Here is a 27,334-nt window from a genome sequence, read left to right as displayed (position 1 = left end):
CCACCTGCCAATGCAGGGGACATGGGTTCATGCCCCGGTCCGGGAAGATCCCACATGCTGTGGAGCGGCTGGGCCCGTGAGCCATGGCCACTGGGCCTGCGCGTCCAGAGCCTGTGCTCCGCAGTGGGAGAGGCCACAGCAGTGAGAGGCCCACGTACCGCAGGAAAAAAAAAATCTGCATATAACTCCCCCAAAACGTTACTATTAACAGCCTAATATTGACTAGAAGCCTTACTGATAACATGAACTGCCAATTAACCTATTTTATATGTAATATGTATTGCATACTGTATTCTTACAATAAAGTAACCAAGTGAAAAGGAAATGTTATTAAGAAAATCATAAGGAAGAGAAAGTGCATTTACAGTACTGCATTGTACTTATAGGTACCATAAATTTATGTCATCTGTTTACTAGATGAATTCTCTGTTTGTTAGTATCTACATGAATTTTGTCTTATATGATACAAAACACTGTAGATGTTATATGTATTACTAACTATGTAATACTATATGTATTACTAGATATCAACAATGAAAAGATAATGTGAAAATTTCATATTTATTCACAGGTATAATGATTCATGCATTGATAAAGGAGCAGCAATATTATTATGTTATGGTAGCCTGATAATCAATAAAACTGCTTCATGGTAACCAAGCATATACACAATGAATGAATCATTATAAAATTTTTATGGTATACAGTATTATAGTCATATTCATAATACAATATTAGAAATGTTACATTAAGATAAACCCACTTACCTGTGAAGATATGCTGATACGCAATTTATCCAATTATGAGAGAGAGAGGTATAATGTACAATATTGTAATTCCTTGAAAGCAAATTATAAAACAGCAAGAAAACTAACACTTTCTAATTATATGTTAACTATTATTTACCTTATGCCTATGTAAGAATAAACTATTCACTCAATAAAAGCCTTGCCACAATGAATACTAAGGTGATGATGATGATGACAAAAAGGTCTCATACAGATCCTGCCTTACAGTTATTAGATTTTCACATGAAGACACAACAAATAAGTTTATCAATTGTATGGCATGATGATTATTTACTATCCATTTGGTGGAAGTGGATCATTTTAAAGGACTTCATTCTCACCACCTTCACATTGAGCAGGCTAAGGAAGAGGAGGAAAAAGAGGGTGGCAGATGTGGAGGACATGGAAGAGGAGCCAGGAGAGACAGGCACACTCTGTGCAACGTTGTGGAAATACATCAAAATTTCTGTCTGACTTTTTTGGTTTTTCATTTCTCTAAAAATGTTTCTATATGGTACAGTCCTTCTTTAATTGTTTGCTTTAGTTTCAGTTCCCATATCATAGAAGGGTTCATGTCATAAAAGAAGACAAAACTGCTTTGAATTATGGCAGAATGCAAATGTTAGTTTGTTTTATGTCACTACATCTCTGTCCTCATCATCTGGCACTAGTTCAGAAGCATTCACCTCCATCAAGTAATTTTCTGTTAATTCCTCTGGTGTGGTGTCTATTAGCTCTTGAATTCCTCTAACATCCACATCTTGAAACCCTTCATCCCCCACCTTTCTTGCCATATCTAAATCTCTTTCATGATTTCCTTGATTGTCTCTGTTGTAAATTCCATGAAGTCATGCATAATATCTGGACAGCTTTCGCCAGGAATGTATTCTTGGGGTTTGATGGCTTTCTTGGATTTTTCTATAACAACAATGGCATCTTCAATAATGTAATCCTTCGAGACCTTTATGATGTTCTCTTAGGTTTCTCTTCATAGCATACACAATCTTTTCCATAAAGTACCATGTGTAATAAAGCTTAAAGGTCTTTATGACTCCCTAATCTAGAGGCTGAATTAGAGACATTGTGTTTGGGGGGGGGGCAAGTTCAACCTTGGGTGTTGAATGCATATGGTTTCTGGTGGCCAGTGAAATTGCCCAATATCACAAGAACTTTAGTTTTAAATTTATTTATTTATTTTTATTTTTTGTGTGTGTCTAGGTGAGAATTTTTATTAAGTCTTATTAATTTGCTAAGTGAAGCCCCATTTATTTATAGAAGAATGTTTGTTTTGTTTTTAATTTTTATTGGATATCTCAACATAATAAAAGCCATATATGGCAAACCCACAACCAACATCATTCTCAATGATGAAAAACTGAGAGCATTTCCTCCAAGATCAGGAACAAGACAAGGGTGCCTACTCTCATCACTATTATTCAACATAGTTTTGGAAGTTTTAGCCACAGCAATCAGAAAAGAAAAAGAAATAAAAGGAATCCAAATTGGAAAAGAAGAAGTAAAACGGTCACTGTTTGCAGGTAACATGATACTATACATATAAAATCCTAAAGATGCCACCAGAAAATTACTAGAGGTAATAAATGAATTTGGTAAAGTAGCAGGGTACAAAATTAATGCACAGAAGTCTCTTGCATTCCTATACACTAACAACAAAAAATCTGAAAGAGGAATTAAGGAAACATGCCCATTTACCATTGCAACAAAAAGAATAAAATACCTAGGAAGAACTTACCAAAAGGAGGCAAAAGACCTGTACGCAGAAAACTGTAAGACACTGATGAAAGGAATCAAAGACAATACAAACAGATGGAAAGATATAACATGTTCTTGGATTGGAAGACTCAACATTGTGAAAATGACTATATTACTCAAAGCAATCTACAGACTTAATGCAATCCCTATCAAATGACCAATGGCATTTCTCACAGTACTAGAACAAAAAATTTTACAATTTGTATGGAAACACAAAAGACCCCGAATAGCCAAAGCAATTCTGAGAAAGAAAAACAGAGCTGGAAGAATCAGTCTCCCTGACTTCAGCCTACACTACAAATCTACAGTAATCAAGACTGTATGGTACAGTTGCAAAAACAGAAATATAGATTAAAGGAACAGGATAGAAAGCCCAGAGATAAACCCACGCACATAAGGTCACCTTATCTTTGATAAAGGAGGCAAGAATATACAGTGGAGAAAAGACAGCCTCTTCAATAAGTGGTGCTGGGAAAACTGGACAACTACATGTAAAAGAATGAAATTAGAACACTTCCTAACACCATACACAAAAATAAACTCAAAATTGATTAAAGACCAGACATTATCAAACTCTTAGAGGAAATCATAGGTAGAACACTCTATGACATAAATCACAGCAAGATTCTTTTTGACCCACATCCTAGAGAAATGGAAATAGAAACAACACTAAACAAAAGGGACCTAATGAAACTTAAAAGCTTTTGCATAGCAAAGAAAAACATAAACAAGACAAAAAGACAACCCTCAGAATAGAAAACATTTGCAAATGAAGAAATGAACAAGGATTAATCTCCAAAATTTACAAGCAGCTCATGCAGCTCAATATCTAAAAAGCAAACAACCCAATCCAAAAATGGATGGAAGACCTAAATAGACATTTCTCCAAAGTAGGCATACAGATTGCCAACAAACACATGAAAAGATGCTCAACATCACTAATCATTAAAGAAATGAAAATTAAAACCACAATGATGTATCACCTCACACCAATCAGAATGGCCATCATCACAAAACCTAGAAAAAATTAATGCTGGAGAGGGTGTGGAGAAAAGGGAACCCTCTTGCACTGTTGGTGGGAATGTAAATTGATACAACCACTATATAGAACAGTATGAAGGTTCCTTAGAAAACTAATAATAGAACTACCATATGACCCAGCAATCCCACTACTGAGCATGTACCCTGAGAAAACCATAATTCAAAAAGAGTCATGTACCAAAATGTTCATTGCAGCTCTATTTACAATAGCAAGGACATGGAAGCAACCTAAAAGTCCATTGATAGATGAATGGATAAAGAAGATGTGGCACATATATACAATGGAATATTATTCAGCCATAAAAAGGAATGAAATTGAGTTATTTTTAATGAGGTGGATGGACCTAGGGTCTGTCATACAGAGTGAAGTAGGTCAGAAAGAGAAAATCAAATACCGTATGCTAACACACATGTGTGGAATCAAAAACAAATGGTATTGATGAACCTAGTGGCAGGGCAGGAATAAAAACACAGATGCAGAGAATAGACTTGATGACACAGTGGGGAAGGGGAAGCTGGGACGAAGTGAGAGAGTAGCAATGACATATATACACTACCAAATATAAAATGGATGGCTAGTGGGAAGCTGCTGCATAGCACAGGGGGCTCAGCTCGATGCTTTGTGATGACCTAGAGGGGTGGGATAGGGAGGGTGGGAGGGAGACGCAAGAGGGAGGAGATATGTGTATATATGTATATATATATATAACTGATTCACTTTGTGGTACAGCAGAAACTAACACAACATTGTAATGCAATTATACTGCAATAAACATGTTTTTAAAAAATTCATTGGTGTATAGTTGATTTAAAATATTGTGTTGTTTCTGCTGTACAACAATGTATATCAGATATACTCTCTTTTAGATTCTTTTCCCATATAGGTCATTACAGAGTTTTGGGAAGTGTTCCCTGTGCTATACAGTAGGTCCTTATTAGTTATTGATTTTATATATAATAGTGTGTATATGTCAATCTCAATCTCCCAATTTATCCCTCCTCCCACTTTCCCCCCAGGTAACCATAAGTTGGTTTTCTACATCTGTGACTCTATTTCTGCTTTGTAAATAAGTTCATATGTACCAATTTTTTTTAATTCCACATATAAGCAGTGTCACGTCATATTTGTCTCTCTGTCTGTCTTACTTCACTCAATATGACAATCTTTAGGTCCATCCATGTTGCTGCAAATGGCATTATCTCATTCTTTTTAATGGCTGAGTAATATTCCATTGTATATATGTGCCACATCTTCTTTATCCATTCCTCTGTCAATGGACATTTACGTTGTTTCCATGTCCTGGCTATTGTAAATAGTGTTGCTATGAATACTGGGGTGCATGTATATTTTCAAATTATGGTTTTCTCCAGATATATGCCCAGGAGTGGGATTGCAGCTTCATATAGTAGCTCTATTTTAAGTTTATAAGGAACCTCCAAACTGTTCTCCATAATTGTTGTACCAATTTACATTCCTACCAACAGTGTAGGAATGGGGTTCTGGGTGGCCAATGATATTGTCCAATATCAGAAGAACTTCAAAAGGCAGTGACTTACTGACAACATACTTCTTGACTTCAGGGAGAAAGCATCAATAAGACCAATCCAGAAAAAGGATTCTCATTGCCCAGGCCTTTTTGATGTACAACCAAAAGACTGGCAGCTGGTGTTTAACTTTTCCCTTCAAGGCTCAGGGGTTAACAGCTATACAGAGAAGGACAGTCCTAATCATAAACCCAATTGCATTTGCACAAAACAGTAGAGATAACCTATCCCTTTCTGCATTACATTCCGGTGCTCATCTTCTTTATCCATTCATCTGTCAATGGACATTTAGGTTGATTCCATGTCTTGGCTATTGTAAACAGTGCTGCTATGAACATTGGGGTGCATCTATCTTTTCAAATTAGAGTTTTCATCTTTTCCAAATATAGCCCCTGGAGTGGGATTGCTGGCTCATATGGTAACTTTATGTTTAATTTTTAAAGAAACCTTCACACTGTTTTCCATAGTGACAGCACCAATTTTCATTCCCGCCAACAGTGTAGGAGGGTTCCTTTTTCTCCACACCCTCTCCAGCATTTATTATTTGTAGACTTTTTAATGATGGCCATTCTGACTGGCATGAGGTGATACCTCATTGTAGTTTTGATTTGCATTTTTCTAATAACTAGTGATGTTTATCTTTTCATGTCCATGTTAGCCATCTGTATGTTTTCTTTGGAGAAATATCTATTTAGGTCTTCTGCCCATTTTTTTGATTGGGTTGCATTTCTTTTCTATTGAGCTGTATGAGCTGTTTGTATATTTTGGATATTAAGCACTTGTTGGTTGCATCCTTCGCAAATACTTTCTCCCAGTCTGAAGGTTGTCTCTTTGTTTTGTTTATGGTTTCCTCTGCTGTACAAAAGCTTTTAAGTGTGACTAGGTTCCATTTGTTTATTTTTGCTTTTATTTCTATTGCCCTGGGAGACTGACCTAGGAGATCATTTCTGTAATATATGTCAGAGAATGTTTTGTCCATGTTCTAGGAGTTTTATGGTGCCATGTCTTATATTTAAGTCTTTAAGCCATTTAATTTATTCTTTTATATGGTGTGAGGGAGTATTCTAACTTCATTGACTTACATGTGGCTGTCTAGCTTTCCCAACACTACTTGCTGAAGAGACTGTCTTCTCCATTGTATATTCTTTCCTCCTGTGTCAAAGATTAATTGTGGGTGTGTAAGTTTATTTCTGGGCTGTCTATTCTATTCCTTTGATTTTTCTGTCTGTTTTTGTGTCAATGCCACACTGTTATAATTAGTGTAACTTTGTAGTATTGTCTGAAGTCTAGGAAGGTTCTGCCTCCAGCTTTGTTTTTTTCCTCAGGATTGTTTTGCAATTCTGGGTCTTCTGTGGTTCCATATAAATTTTATGCTCTAGTTCTGTGAAAAATTTCATGGGTAATTTGATAAGGTTGGTATTAAATCTGTAGATTCCTTTGGATATTGTGGCCATTTTAATGATATTAGTTCTTCCAATATGGGATCATGGGATATCTTTCTATTTCTTTGAGTTATCTTGAATTTTCTTTATCAATGTTTTATAGTTCTCAGCCTATAAGTCTTTCACCTTCCTGGTTAGGTTTATTCCTAGGTTTTTTTGTTTGTTTGTTTGTTTGTTTTGATATAATTTTAAAAGGGATTTTTTTTTACTTTCTCTTTCTGATATTTCATTGTTAATGTAAAGGAATGCAACAGAATTCTGTATATTAAGTTTGTATTCTGCTACTTTGCTGAATTCATTTATTAGAACTAGTAGTTTTTGTGGGGGGTTCTTAGGGTTTTCTACATATAGTATCATGTCTTCTGCATACAGTGACAATTTTACATCTTCCCTTCTAATTTGGATACTTTTTATTTCTTTTTCTTGTCTGATTGCTGTGGCTAGGACTTCCAAAACTATATCAAATAGAAGTGGTGAGAGTGACATCACTGTCTTGTTCCAGATTTTAGTGGGAACTCTTTCAGCTTTTCACCATTGAGTATTAGGCTGGCTGTGGGTTTGTCACAAATAGCTTATTATGTTGAGATATGTTCACTCTATACCAACTTTGTTAAGAGTTTTTATCATGAACAAATGTTTAACTTTATCAAATGCTTTGTCTACATCTATTGAGATAATAATATGGTGTTTGTCTTTTCTTTTGTTGATGTGGTGTATCACATTGATTGACTCACATAAGTTGAAACATCCTTGTGACCCTGGGATGAATCCTACTTGATCACAGTGTATGATATTTTTTATAGGTTGTTGGATTCTGTTTGTTAACATTTTTTGGATGTTTTTTGCGTCTATATTCATCAAAGATATTAGCATGTACTATTAATAATAATAATAATAATAATAATTCTTTAGTACTGTCTTTGTCTGGTTTTGGTATCAGGATGATGGTAGCTTCATAGAATGACTTTGGGGGTGTTCCCTCCTCTTCAATCTTTTGGAAAAGTTTAGGAAGGATTGGTATAACTTCTTCTTTGTATGTTTGGTGGAATTCCCCCAGTGATGTTATCCAATCCTAGACTTTTGTTTGCTGGAAGTTTCTTTTTTATTGTAGATTCTATTTCACTTCTACTTATTGCTCTGTTCAAATTATCTATTTCTTCTTGATTCAGTTTTGGTGGGCTGTATGTTTCTAGAAACTTGTCCATTTCTTCTAGGTTGTCCAGTTTGTTGGTGTGTAATTGTTCATAGTCTTCTCTTATGTGTTTTTGTATTTCTGTGGTATCAGCTACTATTTTTCCTCTTTCATTTCTTATTTTGTTTATTTGGGTTCTCTCTCTTTTCTTCTTGATGAACCTGGCCAGAGGCTTCTCAATTTTGTTTATCCTTTCAAAATACCACCTCTTGCTTTTATTTACTTTTTCTATTGTTTCTTTCATCACGATTTTATTTATTTCCTCTCTGATCTTTATTATTTCCTTCCTTCTGCTGACTTTAGGTTTTGTTTGTTCTTTTTCTAACTTACTTAGGTGGTAGGTGGTTGTTTATTTGAGATTTTTCTTGTTTTTTTGAGGAAGGCTTGCATTGGTATGAATTTCACTCAGAACTGCTTTTGCTGCATCTCATAGATTTTGTATGATTGTGCTGTCTCAAGGTACTTTTTAATTTACCCTTTGATTTCATCATTGACCCATCAGTCTTTTAGTATCATGTTGTTTAGTCTCCATGTAATTATTTTTTCTTGTTTCTCTTTTTGTGTTGATTTCTGGCTTCATGCCATTGTGGTCAGAAACGATGCTTGAAATAATTTCTATCCTCTTAGATTTGTTGAGGCTTGTTTTGTGTCCTAGTATGTGGTCTATCCTAGAGAATGTTCCATGTGTGCTTGAAAAGAATGTGTATTCTGTTTTGTTTTCTTGGATGTAATGTCCTGAAAATATCAAGTCTAACTGTTCAATTGTATCATTTATGATCTCTGTTGCCTTACTGATTTTCTGTCTGGAAGATCTGTTCATTGACGTAAGTGGCATGTTGAACTCTCCTACTCTTATTGTGTTCCTGTCAATTTCTTCTTTTATGTCTGTTGGTATTTGTTTTATGTATTTATGTGCTCCTAACTGGGTGCATATATGTTAACAAGTGTAATATCCTCTTCTTTTATTGATCTTTTTATCATTGTATAGTGTTCTTCTTTATCTTTCTTTACGGCCTTTCTTTTAAAGTCTATTTTGTATGTTATGAGTATTATGACCCCCCACTCTCTTGTCATTTCTGTTTGTATGAAATATCTTTTTCCATCTCCTTACTTTAAATCTATGTGTGTCCTTACCCCTAAAATGGGTCCCTTGTAGGCAGCATAAGCTGCCTTGTAGGCTCGTGTTTTATTATCCAATCTGCCACTCTATTTTTAAATGGAACATTTAGTTTATTTAAGGTAATTATTGATAGATATGTATTTACTGCCATTTTAAACCTTGTTTTCCAGTTGATTTTGTATTTCTTCTTTGTTCCTTTCTTTTTCCTTTTGTAGTTTGATGGTTTTCTTTTGTGTTAGGCTTGAGTTCTCTTCTTTTTATTTTTTGTGAATCTATTGCATGTTTTTGATTTGTAGTTACCCTGGTTTTCAAGTATGTTATCCCATTACTGTATCTACTTGCTTTAGACTGGTTGTCATATAAGCTCAAACATATTCTTTTTTAAAAATCTACATTTTCTTACTCCCCTCCCCCATATTTTATTATTTTGATGTCCTCTTTTACATCTTCAAGTTATCCTTTGCTGTTCATTTTAGTTATTATTACCTTCACAAAAATTTTTAATTTTTTTTAGCTATGTACTGACTTATTTAAGTGATTTACTTTCCTATTGTGATCTTTTTTTCCCTATGGATTCTTGCTTCTTTTCTATTTAGAGAAGACCTTTCAATATTTATTTTAGGATATTTTTAGTACTGCTGTATTTTTTTAGTTTTTGCTTCTCTGAGAAATTCTTTATCTCTCCTTCTATTCTAAATGATAATCTTTTTGGGTAGAGTATCCTAGATTACAGGATTTTCCCTTTCATGACTGAATATATCTTGCTACTCCCTTCTCATTTGTAACATTTCTGTAGAGAAATCAACTGATAGCCTTAGGGGGGTTCCCTTGTAACTAATCCTTTGTTTTTCTCTTGCTACCTTTAGAATCCTCTCTTTATATTTAACTTTTGCCAATTTAATTATAATATGTCTAGGTGTAGGTCTATTTGGGTTCATCTTTCTTGGGACCCTCTATGCTTCCTGTAACTGGATATCTGTTTTCTTCTTTAGGTTTGGGAATTTTTCAGCCATAATCTTTTAATACATTTTTGATCCCCTATTCTCTTTCTTCTCCTTTGGGGATCCCTATTATGTGTAGATTGGCTCACTTTATATTATTCCATAGATCTCATTTATTGCTTTCAGTTTTTTTTGTCTTTCTGTCTGCCCTTCTGGCTGCATGATTTCCATTATTCTATCTTCCAGATCACTTATTCATTCTTCTGCATTATTTAGTTTGCTATTTATTGCCTTTTGCTCAGTTTATGTCTCAGCAAATGAGCTTTCTAATTTTGATTGGCTCCTCTTCAGTTTCTAGTTCCTTGTTACAGTGATCTGCATTTCTATTGATAGTTTTTTAATTCCTTCAATATTTTTACTACCTCCTTTTTGAACTCAGGGTCTAGTAGACTGGACAGGGTTGTTTCATTGTTTGTTCTTTCAAGGGAATTCTATTGTTCTTTTAATTAGGAGTGGTTCCTCTGCTTCTTCATTGTACTTACATTTGTCTGACTCTATTCATTTAGGAGAAACTATTATCTAGTGTGCTCTTGAAGGGCTTTTTTTTTTTTTTTACATGGGAGCCGCCCTGTGTAGCCTGTGTGTGTCTAATATTTGTGGTGCAAGGGCTGTTTTTTGTATGGATGACTTCCATGTCTTTCCTCAGTGTGTGATGACAATTATTCCCTTAATAGGGGGTGTGATTGGTGTTGTGGTGATCAGAGCCTGCAGTGGATGTTGAGTGGGTCTCCTTTTTGCTCTGTGGTTGTCACAGCCCTGTCAGTGGCAGGGTCTGCTCCCCAGTTTTTGGAATGGAAGCCCCCAGATGTGGTCTAAGTTGTGGTGAGAGGTAGGCAGGACTGGAGCACTCGCACTAGTATAGAAGTCACTGATTATTCCTCCACAAGGACTGTCCACTGGGAAGTCAGCTCTGTGGCATCATCTGTCATCTGTTGCAGAGGCTTACAATGTACCCTGTTGTTGGCACTGCCCTAGCCCCACCTCAGCCATGTGAACACAGGCAATCAGTTCAGATGTTCATCAGGCACTGTGCTCACAAAGCCACTGGCATAGATCCACAAAAGTCTGGCCCTGGGACCTGCCATACTTATGCACCTGGACCTGACATGGGAGCTAGAGAATCAGTGCAGACCCTGGCCCTGCCTCCACATGCACATGTCCTCAAAGCCTGCCACTACTAACCTTTGACCTGCTCCAGCCATGGGAACCCCAGTAATCCATTCAGTTGTCCTGCATGCATCAAGCTTACAAAACCACTGGTGGCATAAATCCACTGAAGTTGCAGAACCACCAGGGATCATCTCAGATTTCAGCTCCACCTCTGTGTGTGGGCAACCAATTGGGGTTTGTGTGCTCCTGGAGCTTGTAGAGGTGGAGCCAAACCTGCTGTGAGTAAGCCAAGAATGAGGCTGTTATGGCAAGGCCCCATCCCTCCCTTCATGCACAAGTTAACAATGGGGCTTCTGTTAAGACCCAGGTCTGTCCTGCATGCACCACTTTTTGAGGCCCAGACCACATTCCACTCACTTTGGACTGTCTCCATGCATTCCTTTCCCTGAGTCTGTCAGCTGAGGTCCAAGTTTCAGCACCCAGCCCCAACATGCAACAGCAGGTGAGTGAATATTTCCTCTTTCACAGCTCCCTCCCAGGGGTGCATGTCCCATCCCAATTCATTTTTTATTCTTTTGTCCTACACTGTTATGTAGGATCTTTCTTGTAGCATTGTTTGTATGAGATCTTCTGCCAGCATTCAGTAGGTTTTCTGTGAGAATTGTTCCACATGTAGATGTATTTTTGTTGTATTTGTTCCTTTTATTCTGCCATCTTGATCTCCTCTCAAGGTCTTTCTTAATGGCTTCTGGGAAGTTGTGTACTGACCCTTGGTCAGCAGAAGTTGCTTCTCCTGTTATCTTTACATTTTTTTAAGCCAAACCTCTTTCTATAATTATCAAACCATTTTTTACTGGCATTAAATTCTCCAGCTTTAGATCCTTCACCTTCCTTTTGATTTAAGTTGTCATATAATGACTTTATTTTGAATCATGTTAGAATCTATGTGTATGTCTTTCTTATAGCAATCCTACACCCACTTAAAAGCTACATTTTCAATATGAGATAAAAAGGTATTTCACAAAACATACAAAGTTTTTATGGCTACTGGCATAGCTGCAGCAATGGGGAACTTCCAGTGATGGCATCAAGCAGTGCACATTAACAGGACCAGCCAGAGTCACATGAGTTTTTCACTTTCAAGCACTTAGTTTGGATGACAGACCCAAAGGGAGGCCATGCCACCAGCAGTAAATGTTGCTTGACGACCCAGACACATGGTATGATTGTTTTGCATGGGTGTAGAGTTACATATTGAAGTGAAAGAGAGCATTTATTGCTCTCACCCTCTTCCTGCAATACCTGAGGTTGAATGTCCTCCACAGTTATCAGGGGTGTTGTTCTCCCACAAAGGTCAGGACATTGCCGTGTCTCACCTCAGTAGATAAAATCTCACTTTCTCTCCAGTCATCCCATACTTGACCCTGACCTTGAAAGTATCAGTTTGAGAGAGGACAAGGCCATCTTTACAAAATTTACACAGATGCACTATATCCTTCACTTTGGCCACTGGCCATTGCAAGATAGTTACTTTTAAAAGGTATGAAATTAATAAATGATATTGAGTTATTTTCTCAAATCAGAATGCTCCATTTTTGTATATTCAAATCAAATATCCTTATGCTAATTCTGGTAGAAAGAGTGTTATGAACAATAATATAGTTGACTCTTGAACAATGCAAGAGTTAAGGACACTGACTCCTGTGCAGTAGAAAATCTGTGTATAACTTTACAGTCAATCTTCCACATCCAGGTTCCACACCCACTGATTCAACCAATCATGGGTCATGTAGTACTCTATTATTTATTAAAGAAATCCATGTGCGGGTGGACCTGTGCAGTTCAAACTCATGTTGTTCAAGGGTCAGCTGTAATCAATTTCTTACTTCTTTGAATTATCCATGATGTGTGTTTTCTTTAAACCTTAATTAGTGAACTAGCTTCAGAATACCCTTATTTTTCCCCAACTAAGAAAAATTTACACTCTATTTTAGAACTAATATGTTTCTTGATGTAAATTTATCATTTCTATGTAAGTATCACTTGTAACCTTTAGTTTCTATGTGCTTATCATTCTAATTAAGATTACTATATTCTACTGGGTTATAACAATCATTGTTGTGAATACCAGTAAACTTTCTAGAGTCAAATAGTTTTGCTCAAAATTAAAAGTCATAACCTCAGTGTTAGTTTCATTAGTTAAGTTGTCCCTTTATTTATTTGTTTTTCTAAATGTATTATATTTCACAATTTAAAGTTTTTCAGAACTAGTATTACTGAAAGCATAGGAAGGTATCAAAATAATTATAGGTATAACCCTAAACAAAGGTTGGACAAAGTATTCTTTTTTAAATTTAAAAGCACTGAAGAGCTACAAAGGCAGAGATGGATCCTTGGACCAAAAGCAAAGAGAAGAAGAAAATCTAGAAAGATAAGCCTGGCATTTGGATCACTTTCCTCCAGAGACTAAGAAGCTAAACTGGACTTAAAATAGCCTTGTCAATTAGAGAAGATAAAAACTGAAATGTAGAGCCTGGCAAGGAGAGGGAGGTCCTGGCAAATCCCCAGATTTAAGACTGGGGTCCCCAAGGGCTGCACCTAAAGAGTTAGGGTAAGCTAAAATAGCCCAGCCCTTACAAGGACCGAAGTTCAATTTGCATCATTTCAATCCTTGTTGGGATTAAGGGGATCTGGTAATGCTATTTGCCAGAAACAAATATAAATCTTATTTGGGATGAAAATAACTACCTTAGGCATCAAATTATCTCTATAATTTTTCAAAAACAACAAATGGCACTGAATTTAAAAGATCAGGCACACAGAGACAAAAGCACGTTTCTGAAACCAAAAATACCCCAAACAATAGACAACATAACAGATTCACAGACTATCCAGATAGTAAAATTTCAGACATAGACTAAAGTACAAATAATAACAATATATGACAATAATAGCACAAAGTACAGGAAGAGTATATATCAAAGTATTACTTAGAAGGTTCTTACATTACAGAGAAATACTGTAATATTAATTTAAAGTAGAGTGTACTAAATTAAAAACATATTGAAATAACTGGAATAACTACTGAAAGTAAAAGAGGGTAATAATTCAAAGGAGGAAAAAACTTGATTTGGGGAAAACTACTATTGTTTTAAAAAAAGAACCCTGAAAGTATTAATTGGAGGGTGGATGTTATGAAACACTAAACAGTTCAAAAAAGAGTTTATGAACTGCATGTCTGCAATGCAAGTTACAGTAAATTAACATCTACATAGATGACATTTTAGAAACAAAGAAAGTAGTCTCTAGTGGAGAAATTAGCTATGAGACTCTACATGAAAATTTATGTTGAATTTTAAATCTGTCTGAATTTAGGCAATAGTTCTACACATAGGGATTCAAACAAGGAAATAGTTTTATAAAGATAGACACTAATAGGGACTTTCCTGGTGGTTCAATAGTTAGGACTCTTCACTTCCAAAGCAGGTAGGTGTGGGTTCCATCCTTAGTCAGGGAATTAAGATCCCACATGTCACGTGGTACAGCCAAAAAAAAAAAAAAAAAAGATAGATACTAATGGCAGCATTTTCATAATAAAAGTAATTAAATACTCAAAAATAAGAATTTGTTACCTAAATTATAATATATGCAATCAACTAAATATTATGCAGCAAAATAATTATATTATAGAAGTATATTTGACTGAGAGAGATGGTCATCATTTAGTTTACAGTGACAAAATGTTTACAATATTATATTATATATATATGTATTGTAATAAGTGATTATCTCTGATTCATAGATTTATGGACAGTGTGTATTTTTTTCTTTTTCTTTTTTTTTTAAACATCTTTATTGGGGTATAATTGCTTTACAATGGTGTGTTAGTTTCCGCTTTATAACAAAGTGATTCAGCTATACATATACATATGTTCCCATATGTCTTGCCTCTTGCGTCTAGCTCCCTCCCACACTCCTCATCCCACCCCTCCAGGCTGTCCCAAAGACCCGAGGTAATATCCCTGTGCCTTGCGGCTGCTTCCCCCTAGCTATCTACCTTACTACGTTTGTTAGTGTTTCTATGTCCATGACTCTCTCCCGCCCTGTCAAAACTCACCCTTCCCCCTCCCCATATCCTCAAGTCCGTTCTCCAGTAGGTCTGCGTCTTTATTCCTGTCTTACCCCTAGGTTCTTCATGACATTTTTTTTTCTTAAATTCCATATATATGTGTTAGCATACGGTATTTGTCTTTTTCTTTCCGACTTACTTCACTCTGTATGACAGACTCTAGGTCTATCCATCTCATTACAAATAGCTCAATTTCATTTCTTTTTAAGGCTGAGTAATATTCCATTGTGTATATGTGCCACATCTTCTTTATCCATTCATCCGATGATGGGCGCTTAGGTTGTTTCCATCTCCGGGCTATTGTAAATAGAGCTGCAATGAACATTTTGGTACATGACTCTTTTTGAATTTTGGTTTTCTCAGGGTATATGCCCAGTAGTGGGATTGCTGGGTCATATGGTAATTCTATTTGTAGTTTTTTAAGGAACCTCCATACTGTTCTCCATAGTGGCTGAACCAATTCACATTCCCACCAGCAGTGCAAGAGTGTCCCCTTTTCTCCACACCCTCTCCAGCATTTATTGTTTATAGATTTTTTGATGATGGCCATTCTGACTGGTGTGAGGTGATATCTCATTGTAGTTTTGATTTGCATTTCTCTAATGATTAATGATGTTGAGCATTCTTTCATGTGTTTGTTGGCATTCTGTATATCTTCTTTGGAGAAATGTCTGTTTAGGTCTTCTGCCCATTTTTGGATGGGGTTGTTTGTTTTTTTGTTATTGAGCTGCATGAGCTGCTTGTAAATTTTGGAGATTAATCCTTTGTCAGTTGCTTCATTTGCAAATGTTTTCTCCCATTCTGAGGGTTGTCTTTTGGTCTTGATTATGGTTTCCTTTGCTGTGCAAAAGCTTTGAAGTTTCATTAGGTCCCATTTGTTTATTGTTGTTTTTATTTCCATTACTCTAGGAGGTGGGTCAGAAAGGATCTTGCTGTGATTTATGTCATAGAGTGTTCTTCCTATGTTTTCCTCTAAGAGTTTGATAGTTTCTGGCCTTACATTTAGGTCTTTAATCCATTTTGAGCTTAATTTTGTGTATGGTGTTAGGGAGTGATCTAATCTCATACTTTTACATGTACCTGTCCAGTTTTCCCAGCACCATTTATTGAAGAGGCTGTCCTTTCTCCACTGTACATTCCTGCCTCCTTTATCAAAGATAAGGTGTCCATATGTGCGTGGGTTTATCTCTGGGCTTTCTATCCTGTTCCACTGATCTATCTTTCTGTTTTTGTGCCAGTACCATACTGTCTTGATTACTGTTGCTTTGTAATATAGTCTGAAGTCAGGGAGTCTGATTCCTCCAGCTCCCTTTTTCGTTCTCAAGATTGCTTTGGCTATCCGGGGTCTTTTGTGTTTCCATACAAATTGCGAAATTTTTTGTTCTAGTTCTGTGAAAAATGCCAGTGGTAGTTTGATACGGATTGCATTGAATCTGTAGATTGCTTTGGGTAGTAGAGTCATTTTCACAATGTTGATTCTTCCCATCCAAGAACATGGTATATCTCTCCATCTATTTGTATCATCTTTAATTTCTTTCATCAGTGTCTTATAATTTTCTGCATACAGCTCTTTCGTCTCCTTATGTAGGTTTGTTCCTAGATATTTTATTCTTTTTGTTGCAATGGTAAATGGGAGTGTTTTCTTGATTTCACTTTCAGATTTTTCATCATTAGTATATAGGAATGCCAGAGATTTCTGTTCATTAATTTTGTATCCTGCTACTTTACCAAATTCATTGATTAGCTCTAGTAGTTTTCTGGTAGCATCTTTAGGATTCTCTATGTATAGTATCATGTCATCTGCAAACAGTGACAGCTTTACCTCTTCTTTTCCGATTCGGATTCATTGTATTTCCTTTTCTTCTCTGACTGCTGAGGCTAAAACTTCCAAAACTATGTTGAATAAGAGTGGTGAGAGTGGGCAACCTTGTCTTGTTCCTGATCTTAGTGGAAATGCTTTCAGTTTTTCACCATTGAAGATGATGTTTGTTGTGGGCTTGTCATATATGGCCTTTATTATGTTGAGGAAAGTTCCCTCTATGCCTACTTTATGGAGGGTTTTTATCATAAATGGGTGTTGAATTTTGTTGAAAGCTTTCTCTGCATCTATTGAGATGATCATATGGTTTTTCTCCTTCAATTTGTTAATATGGTTTATCACATTGATAGATTTGCGTATATTGAAGAATCCTTGCATTCCTGCAATAAACCCCACTTGATCATGGTGTATGATCCTTTTAATGTGCTGTTGGATTCTGTTTGCTAGTATTTTGTTGAGGATTTTTGCATCTATGTTCATCAGTGAAATTGGCCTGTAGTTTTCTTTCTTTGTGACATCCTTGTCTGGTTTTGGTATCAAGGTGATGGTGGCCTCGTAAAAGGAATTTGGGAGTGTTCCTCCCTCTGCTATATTTTGGAAGAGTTCCAGAAGGATAGGTGTTAGCTCTTCTCTAAACGTTTGATAGAATTCACCTGTGAAGCCATCTGGTCCTGGGCTTTTGTTTGTTGGAAGATTTTTAATCACAGTTTCAATTTCAGTGCTTGTGATTGGTCTGTTCATATTTTCTATTTCTTCCTGATTCAGTCTTGGCAGGTTGTGCATTTCTAAGAATTTGTCCATTTCTTTCAGATTGTCCATTTTATTGGCATAGAGTTGCTTGTAGTAATCTCTCATGATTCTTTTTATTTCTCCAGTGTCAGTTGTTACTTCTCCTTTTTCATTTCTATTGATTTGAGTCTTCTCCTTTTTTTACTTGATGAGTCTGGCTAGTGGTTTATCTATTTTGTTTATCTTCTCAAAGAACCAGCTTTTAGTTTTATTGATCTTTGCTATTGTTTCCTTCATTTCTTTTTCATTTATTTCTGATCTGATATTTATGATTTCTTTCCTTCTGCTAGCTTTGGGGTTTTTTTGTTCTTCTTTCTCTAATTGCTTGAGGTGCAAGGTTAGGTTGTTATTCGAGATGTTTCCTGCTTCTTAAGGTGGGCTTGTATTGCTACAAACTTCCCCCTTAGAACTGCTTTTGCTGAATTCCATAGGTTTTGGGTCGTTGGGTCTCCAATCTCATTTGTTAATAGGTATTTTTTTATTTCCTCTTTGATTTCTTCAGTGATCACTTCATTATTAAGTAGTGTATTGTTTAGCCTCCATGTGTTTGTATTTTTTACAGATCTTTTCCTGTAATTGATATCTAGTCTCATGGCGTTGTGGTCAGAAAAGATACTTGATACAATTTCAGTTTTCTTAAATTTACCAAGGCTTGATTTGTGACCCAAGATATGATCTATCCTGGAGAATGTTCCATGAGCACTTGAGAAAGATGTGTATTCTGTTGTTTTTGGATGGAGTGTCCTATAAATATCAATTAAGTCCATCTTGTTTAATGTATCATTTAAAGCTTGTGTTTCCTTATTTATTTTCATTTTGGATGATCTGTCCATGGGTGAAAGTGGGGTGTTAAAGTCCCCTACTATGAATGTGTTACTGTCGATCTCCCCTTTTATGGCTGTTAGTATTTGCCTTATGTATTGAGGTGCTCCTATGTTGGGTGCATAAATATTTACAATTGTTATATCTTCTTCTTGGATCGATCCCTTGATCATTATGTAGTGTCCTTCTTTGTCCCTTTTAATAGTCCTTATTTTAAAGTCTATTTTGTCTGATATGAGAATTGCTACTCCAGCTTTCTTTTGGTTTCCATTTGCATGGAATATCTTTTTCCATCCCCTTACTTTCAGTCTGTATGTGTCTCTAGGTCTGAAGTGGGTCTCTTGTAGACAGCATATATAAGGGTCTTGCTTTTGTATGCATTCAGCCAATCTGTGTCTTTTGGTGGGAGCATTTAGTCCATTTACATTTAAGGTAATTATCGATATGTATGTTCCTATTCCCATTTTCTATATTGTTTTGGGTTCGTTATTATAGGTCGTTTCCTTCTCTTGCGTTTCTTGTCTAGAGAAGGTCCTTTAGCATTTGTTGTAAAGCTGGTTGGTGGTGCTGAACTCTCTCAGCTTTTGCTTGTCTGTAAAGGTTTTAATTTCTCCATCAAATCTGAATGAGATCTTTGCTGGGTAGAGTAGTCTTGGTTGCAGGTTTTTCTCCTTCATCACTTTCAGTATGTCCTGCCACTCCCTTCTGGCTTGTAGGGTTTCTGCTGAGAGATCAGCTGTTAACCTTATGGGGATTCCCTTGTGTGTTATTTGTTGTTTTTCCCTTGCTGCTTTTAATATGCTTTCTTTGTATTTAATTTTTGACAGTTTGATTAATATGTGTCTTGGCGTGTTTCTCCTTGTATTTATCCTGTATGGGACCCTCTGTGCTTCCTGGACTTGATTAACTATTTCCTTTCCCATATTAGGGAAGTTTTCAACTATAATCTCTTCAAATATTTTCTCAGTCCCTTTCTTTCTTTCTTCTTCTTCTGGAACCCCTATAATTCGAATGTTGGTGCATTTCATGTTGTCCCAGAGGTCTCTGAGACTGTCCTCAGTTCTTTTCATTCTTTTTTCTTTATTCTGCTCTGCAGTAGTTATTTCCACTACTTTATCTTCCAGGTCACTTATCCGTTCTTCTGCCTCAGTTATTCTGCTATTGATCCTATCTAGAGTACTTCTAATTTCAATTATTGCATTGTTCATCGTTGCTTGTTTCATCTTTATGTCTTCTAGGTCCTTGTTAACTGTTTCTTGCATTTTGTCCATTCTACTTCCAAGATTTCGGATTATCCTTACTATCATTATTCTGAATTCTTTTTCAGGTAGATTGCCTATTTCCTCTTCAGTTATTAGGTCTGGTGGGTTTTTATCTTGCTCCTTCATCTGCTGTGTGTTTTTCTGTCTTCTCATTTTGCTTATCTTACTGTGTTTGGGGTCTCCTTTTTGCAGGCTGCACTTTCGTAGTTCCCGTTGTTTTTGATGTCTGTCTCCAGTGGCTAAGGTTGTTTCAGTGGGTTGTGTAGGCTTCCTGGTGGAGGGGACTAGTGCCTGTGTTGTGCTGGATGAGGCTGGATCTTGTCTCTCTAGTGGGCAGGTTCACGTCTGGTGGTGTGTTTTGGGGTGTCTGTGGCCTTATTATGATTTTAGGCAGCCTCTCTGCTAATGGGTGGGGTTGTGTTCCTGTTTTGCTAGTTGTTTGGCATAGGTTGTCCAGCACTGTGGCTTGCTGGTCGTTGAGTGAAGCTGGGTGCTGGTGTTAAGATGGAGGTCTCTGGGAGATTTCCACCGTTTAATATTATGTGGAGCTGGGAGGTCTCTTGTTGACCAGTGACCTGAAGTTGGCTCTCCTACCTCAGAGGCAGAGCCCTGACTCCTGGGCTGGAGCACCAAGAGCCTTTCATCCACACGGCTCAGAATAAAAGGGAGAAAAGGTAGAGAGAATTAGTAGAAGTATGAGGAAAGAAAGAAGGAAAGGAGGAAAGGAAGGAAGGAAGAAAGAAGGAAAGAAAGGAGGGAGGGAGGGAAGGAGGAAGGAAGGAAGGAAGGAGGGAAAGAAGGAAAAAAGACAGAAAGAAAGAAGATACAGTAAAAATAAAATAAAGTATAATATAGTTATTGAACTAAAAAATATTTAGAAAAAAAAAGGGACGGATAGAACCCTAGGACAAATGTTGGAAGCAAAGCTATACAGAGAAAATCTTACACAGAAGCATACACATACACGTTCACAAAAAGAGGCAAAGGGGGAAAAATCATAAATCTTGCTCCCAGAGACCACCTCCTCAACCTGGGGTGATTTGCTGTCTAAAGGAGGGAAGGAAGGAAGGAAAGAAAGAAAGAAAGAAAGAACGAAGGTAAAGTACAATAAAGTTATTACAATTAAAATTAATTATTAAGAAAAAAAATTTTTTTTAGAAAACCATGGACGGATAGAGCCCTAGGACAAATGGTGGAAGCAAGAGTATACAGACAAGATCTCACACAGAAGCATACACGCACATATTCACAAAAAGAGGAAAAGGGAAAAAAATCACAGATCTCGCTCCTAAATTCCACCTCTTCAATTTGGGATCACTCCCTGTCTATTCAGGTATTCCACAGATGCAGGGCACATCAAGTTGATTGTGGAGCTTCAATCCGCCACCTCCGCGGCTGCTGGGAGAGACCTCCCCCTCTCCTCCCTGCTCTCACCGCTCACAGGAGCTCAGCTTTGTACCCGGCCCTGTCCCTGCGCGCAGGTTGCTGGAGGGCGTCTGTTTTTTGCTCAGACAGGACGGGGTTAAAGGAGCCGCTGTTTTTTGCTCAGACAGGACGGGGTTAAAGGAGCCGCTGATTCGGGGGCTCCGGCTCACTCAGGCTGGGGGGTTGGTGGATAGGGGAAGGAGGGGCACTGCGTGCGGGGCGGGACTGCGGCGGCAGAGGCGGCGTGACGCTGCGGCAGAGGCCGGAGTGACGTTGCACCAGCCTGAGATTCGCCGTGCGTACTCCCGGGGAAGTTGTCCCTGGATCCCGGGAACCTGGCAGTGGCGGCCTGCACAGGCTCCGCGCAAGAGGGGCACGGAGAGTGACCTGTGCTCGCACACAGCCCCCCTGGTGGCGGCAGCAGCAGCCCTAGCGTCTCCCACCCGTCTCTGGGGTCCGCGGTTCTAGCCGTGGCTCGCGCCCGTCTCTGGGGTTCGCGCTTCTAGCCGTGGCTCACGCCCGTCTCTGGGGTTCGTGCTTTTAGCCGCGGCTCATGCCCGTCTCTGGAGTTCCTATAAGCAGTGCTCTTAAACCCCTCTCCTCGCGCACCAGGAAACAAAGAGGGAAGAAAAAGTCTCTTGCCTCTTCGGCAGGTGCAGGCTTTTCCCCGAACTCCCTCCCGGCTAGTCATGGCGCACCAACCCCTTCAGGCTATGTTCAAGCCGCCAACCCCAGCCCTCTCCCTGCGCTCCGTCCAAAACCGAAACCCGAGCCTCAGCTCGCAGCCCCGCCGGTCCCGGCGGGTGAGCAGACAAGCCTCTCGGGTTGGTGAGTGCCGGTCGGCACCGATCGTCTGTGCAGGAATCTCCCCGCTTTGCCCTCCGCACCCATTGCTGTGCACTACTCCGCGGTACCGAAGCTCCCCCCTCCGCCTCCCGCAGTCTCCACCCGCGGAGGGGCTTCCTAGTGTGTGGAAACTTTTCCTCCTTCACAGCTCCCTCCCACTGGTGCAGGTGCCGTCCTTATTCTTTTGTCTCTGTTTTTTCTTTTTTTCTTTTGCCCTACCCAGGTACGTGGGGAGTTTCTTGCCTTTTGGGAGCTCTGAGGTCTTCTGCCAGCCTTCAGTAGGTGTTCTGTAGTAGTTGTTCCACGTGTAGATGTATTTCTGGTGTATCCGTGAGGAGGAGGGCGATCTCCACGTCTTACTCTTCCACCATCCTCCAACCCATCAGACGGCGTATGCGTTTTTTCCTGAACATATTCAGGAAAAAACGCATACGCCCTTTTTGGCCAACCAAGCAAGCCTGTAAAGGAAATCTGCACTACAATGAAGTCTCACTGCCCCCCGGTCAAAAGGGCCATCTGAAAAAAGTGTAAAATCCAGAAAGGCAGGACAGGACCTTTTTTCTCTTTTAAATCCATATTTTCTATTCCTTCTACAATGAACACACAGTATTTAAATCAAAATTAAAATAAATAAAATAATAGCTTGGATTGGCTTATGCTACAGGATTCAAGATGAGTTATGCTTTTTGTTTCTAGGATTCATAAAGTAAAGCAATATTTAAAAATAACCTTTAAAGATAATGTAAAAAATACAGAATAATTTGGATTAAATATTCAGTGACCCAAAAGCAATGCTCTTTAGCATTACATTGTTAAGACTTTAATTAGAGATGAAATCTTATTTAATGAATATGACTTTTCTCTCTATCCATACATTTTTGGTATTATAAAAGAAATATATCAGAAATAAATGCATGGTGTAGAGGGAAGCGATATAAATAGGAATACAGAATACTTAAATTCTTATAGGAAAATAAACATATTTCTGTTCAGAGTTCATAAATGCTATGAGTTAAACTGCATAAAGGAATTGGAATCACCATTTTCTCAATGGGCACTTGAACTCAATATTTTATAAACATTGTCTTATTTAATTCTTATAGCAACTTTACAGGTGGATATTTTTCTTCCTACTTTATACAAGAGGAGAATGAATGTCAGAGAGGTTAATTAACCTGAGAAATGTCAATAGACTGTGAATGGCAAAGCCAACAAGCAGACCTGTATCTATCTGATTCCAAGTCTTCTGATCATTTCACTATGTTTCCACATGTAACTGATTTTCTCCTTGGAACGCTGTTACAATTGGATTTTACATTCCTGAACAAGAGATATAACTTTTGTATAAATAACCCAAAGCATCACGAATTAACTATAAATTAAATATCAGTATATTGTACCAAAAATATCTGTTATTTATATGGAACCCGTTGTTAATTTGAATATAGTTGTATTTAAATTATATACGACCCCAGGCCACATCTTTTCTTAATATATTCAAATTTATGGTATTATATCCCACTATACAAAGTCTTTATTTGTGCTCTATTCAAAGGCTACACTAACAAAGATGTAACATTGGAAATTAAGAACACAAGAAACATTACAGAATTCAGGTTTTATTTCTATGCTTCTGTCAAAATTATTTTTTACATAAAATAACACCTCAGACAAAAATATGACATTAGGAAATAACATTTTTCCTCCTGCATTTCCTCTGAAACAACAAAAATGTTTGGTTTGGTTACAACATAAACTAGGAAATATAGATCTTATTTTATATTCAGAAAATAAAATGACATTGATATATCTTGTGTTACTTGTTATATACATGCAATTAAAATCACCTACTAAACATCTCTTAAATTAAATGTAAGGCCTCTGATCAGTGGGAGATAAAATCCAGTAAATAAATTAGTAAATAAACATGTTGTATGTGGTCGTAGCATTTGTAGAACCTCAACTTCAGCCTTGGCAGGTAGGATTTTGTCCCAGAACTTTAGCAGCAACACAGGAAGGAGGACCTTCTTGTACCCTGGATACAGTCAAAAAGTGTTTCTTTTTGTGTTCCTGTGTTTCTCACAGCATGATCTGGTGACCACCTACACCACTATCACCTGCATTTTGGCAAAGTTCATATTAAGGAACCATACTCCAGAACTGTCACCCATACAAGTTCCTGAAAGCTGAAAGCTAAAGAGTCCTGGCCTTGATTTACCTCTGTGTTTGTTTCAAAAGCACCTGGTATTTGACAGAGATGTTTTGCTGCTGTGCTTTAAGAGATATGCAGTAGTCAACTGCCCCGAACTGGCTCTGACTTGACCACAGGAACACACCTGCACAGATGAGAACTGGAGGTGTCCAAAAGTTACCTTTGCTACATTACCATGCTCAGATCTCCACCCAAAGTGGTGGTGATGGGAGGGCTCTGCTAAACAATTTGTGCACTGTACAAAGAAGCATGGAAGACGACTGCACATGCCCCATCTGCCCCCAGATACCCCTGGAAATCTCCACCCCTTTCCTAGAGCCCTAATGACATGTCTACTTCCTAACCCTTAAAATTCCATTACTCTCCTCCCTTCAGGGAGAAGATGTTTTTAGAGCACAAGCTCTCCCTTCTCCATTCCTTAGTCAATGCATAAAATTTCTGTTCTGCTATACTTAACCTGGTTTCATTTGATTGGCTTTTGTGACTCAGGGCAAAGGATCCATTGAGGGGCCATCTCCCATTGGGGATAAGTAATAGAACTCATAGAATCTCTGAAGCCCATAAAGCTGCAAATTTCAAAAGCTAAAAACTCCTCAGGTTATCCTCAGGTCTCTAAAAGGCATGGCTCTAAGAATACCATTCTTTCTGAAGAAGCCAAGGGGAATGTTCTGTCCATGAATGCAACAAATGATGATCAAAACTCCCAAGGAAACTTATACTTCAATGTTTTGGACTTTGAAGAAACTATATCAAATACTTAAATTCATTTTTTGTTTAGCAAACAAACAAAACAAAAACTCTTTCTTGGGACATAAAATATTTCTTATCTCAAGAAAAGTAACAAAAAAAGGCCAAGATACAGCAAATAAATCTCTATTCTAGTGTTTTTTTCCTAAATCAACTAATAACTACTCTCCTGAGATGTGCTAAGAGCCAATGTTCTTTCTGACAAACCAAATGTAAAATGAGTATGCACACTTCACAGTGATACAAGGTGGAATAATGAATTCCTGTTAACACTTGCTTCTGTATTTTTTTTATTCTCTCATAACCTGTATTTGCCTGATTTCTCCTGTATGTTTCATGCACTCTCATAGGTTAGTGCTTCTAGGTCCTCAAACTGTGGTAAGGCTGCGGATGCCACTCATACCAAGGCATCTGTACCTTTCATTGTGTTTGATGACATAGAATTTGTCATTAAACTTTCAAAATAGTTCCCCAGGGTAATTCCCTTCATGGGAATGATTCCCTTCATGGTTTTGATGGTTTCTTGACTGAGTGAGAACATTTCAAGTTTCTATGGGTGAGGTGTGTACAAGAACCTCTCTTTAACTGACACCAAATTTCTGAGTGTGATATTAGTGGAACAAAGTTCCATTTTCTTTTCTACTACATCAAGGGTCAGCAAAGTAAAGCCTATAGGCCAAATCTGGCCAGTCACCTGCCTTTGTATATAAAGTTTCATTAGAACACAGCCACAATTATTCACTACCTATTGTGAATTTCTGCTTTCACAGGATAATGGTAGAGTTAAGTAGTTGTGACAGCATAAAATATTCATTACCTGGCCCTTTACATGTGTTCCTTGATGTATGTCAAAGACCTACTATTTCCTCCAATCTGAAGTCTCACCACTTTCACAAGAGTGGGCAATCCACAACTGATACTGAGAAGATGGCCAAGTGCCTATTAAACTCACCAAGACCATCAAAAATCTCCTTTAAAACATTTACTTCCCCTACACAGCATTCATGGATTCAAATATTTTCTCACAGCAGCTTTGAAGACTGAGTCCCATAGATGGCTAAATACATTCTCTGAGCTCCAAATGCTCATCTATGCAAGTCCAGAGACCAAAGGCAGAGAGTAGTCCAGCCTGGAGCTCAGATGCCCAGGTAATCCCTCCATTTATCACTGACCTGGGCATGCCACACCAGGAGCCAACCCCACTGCAAGGCTCATCATCCACCCAGCCTGAGGGTGTAAAGATGCTGGTATAGATATTTATGTTTTACTGCCTTCTTTTTCCCCATTTAAAATTTTCCTATAGCAAGCACGGCTATTCAAGTCATCACTCTGTATTAGTGAGTTTTCTTTAGGTTATTCTGCAGTAAGAAAGAACTCCTAAATCTTAGCACTTACTAAAACAAAAATTAACTTCTTGCTTATGTTACAAAACAGCTAGGGATTGTCTCAGAGTCTGCTCCAAATGTCTTCTTTATTCTGGAATCTAGGCTGAAGGAGCAGTGTTTTCCTGGTACATGCCATCCTAGGGACAGAGGGAAAAGAGAGAGATGGCAGAGCTATGTGATAGCTCTTAACTTCTACTGATACATCTCATGTTTCTCCCATTCACATTCCACTGACCAAAACTAGTCACATGCTCAAACATGAAATACTTGTAGTGGGGAAGGATATTCTTCCATATAGAAGGTCTACTTCAAATTCCATGACAATGCACAAGGAGGACACAGAAAATTTGGGAATAATACAATTTATGATATATTCTTGGTTTAAAAGTAGAATGTCTCTGATTTCTTTTTTTTTTAACATCTTTATTGAGGTATAATTGCTTTACAATGGTGTGTTAGTTTCTGCTTTATAACAGAGTGAATCAGCTATACATATACATATGCTCCCATGTGTCTTCCCTCTTGCGTCTCCCTCCCTCCCACTCTCCCCATCCCACCCCTCCAGGCTGTCCCAAAGCCCTGAGCTAATATCCCTGTGCCTTGCGGCTGCTTCCCCCCAGCTATCTACCTTACTACGTTTGTTAGTGTGTATATGTCCATGACTCTCTCTCGCCCTGTCAAAACTCACCCTTCCCCCTCCCCATATCCTCAAGTCCGTTCTCCAGTAGGTCTGTGCCTCTATTCCTGTTCTGATTTCTTAAAGTGTCATCTCATCAGGACCAGGGACTTAATTTGGGCTCTAACATCTTTAAATGCATGAATCCAATCTGGATATCTACCTTGCTTGCCTGGTAGACAAATTGATCTTGAAACCACAACTTAAACT

At 37.8% G+C, this 27,334-nt stretch overlaps 1 pseudogene; it reads right to left on the bottom strand.

Moving 5' to 3' along the window:
• Positions 1 to 1,420: 1,420 nt before the first annotated feature.
• On the bottom strand, positions 1,421 to 26,152 carry LOC136136896 (PRELI domain containing protein 3A-like; annotated as a pseudogene).
• Positions 26,153 to 27,334: the final 1,182 nt, after the last annotated feature.

This window comes from Phocoena phocoena, chromosome 17 (genome assembly GCF_963924675.1).
Source record: "Phocoena phocoena chromosome 17, mPhoPho1.1, whole genome shotgun sequence".
In the NCBI taxonomy this organism is placed as follows: domain Eukaryota; kingdom Metazoa; phylum Chordata; class Mammalia; order Artiodactyla; family Phocoenidae; genus Phocoena; species Phocoena phocoena.
The sequence above is the reverse complement of the archived record's forward strand: the minus strand, read 5'-3'. Positions and strand labels throughout refer to the sequence as shown.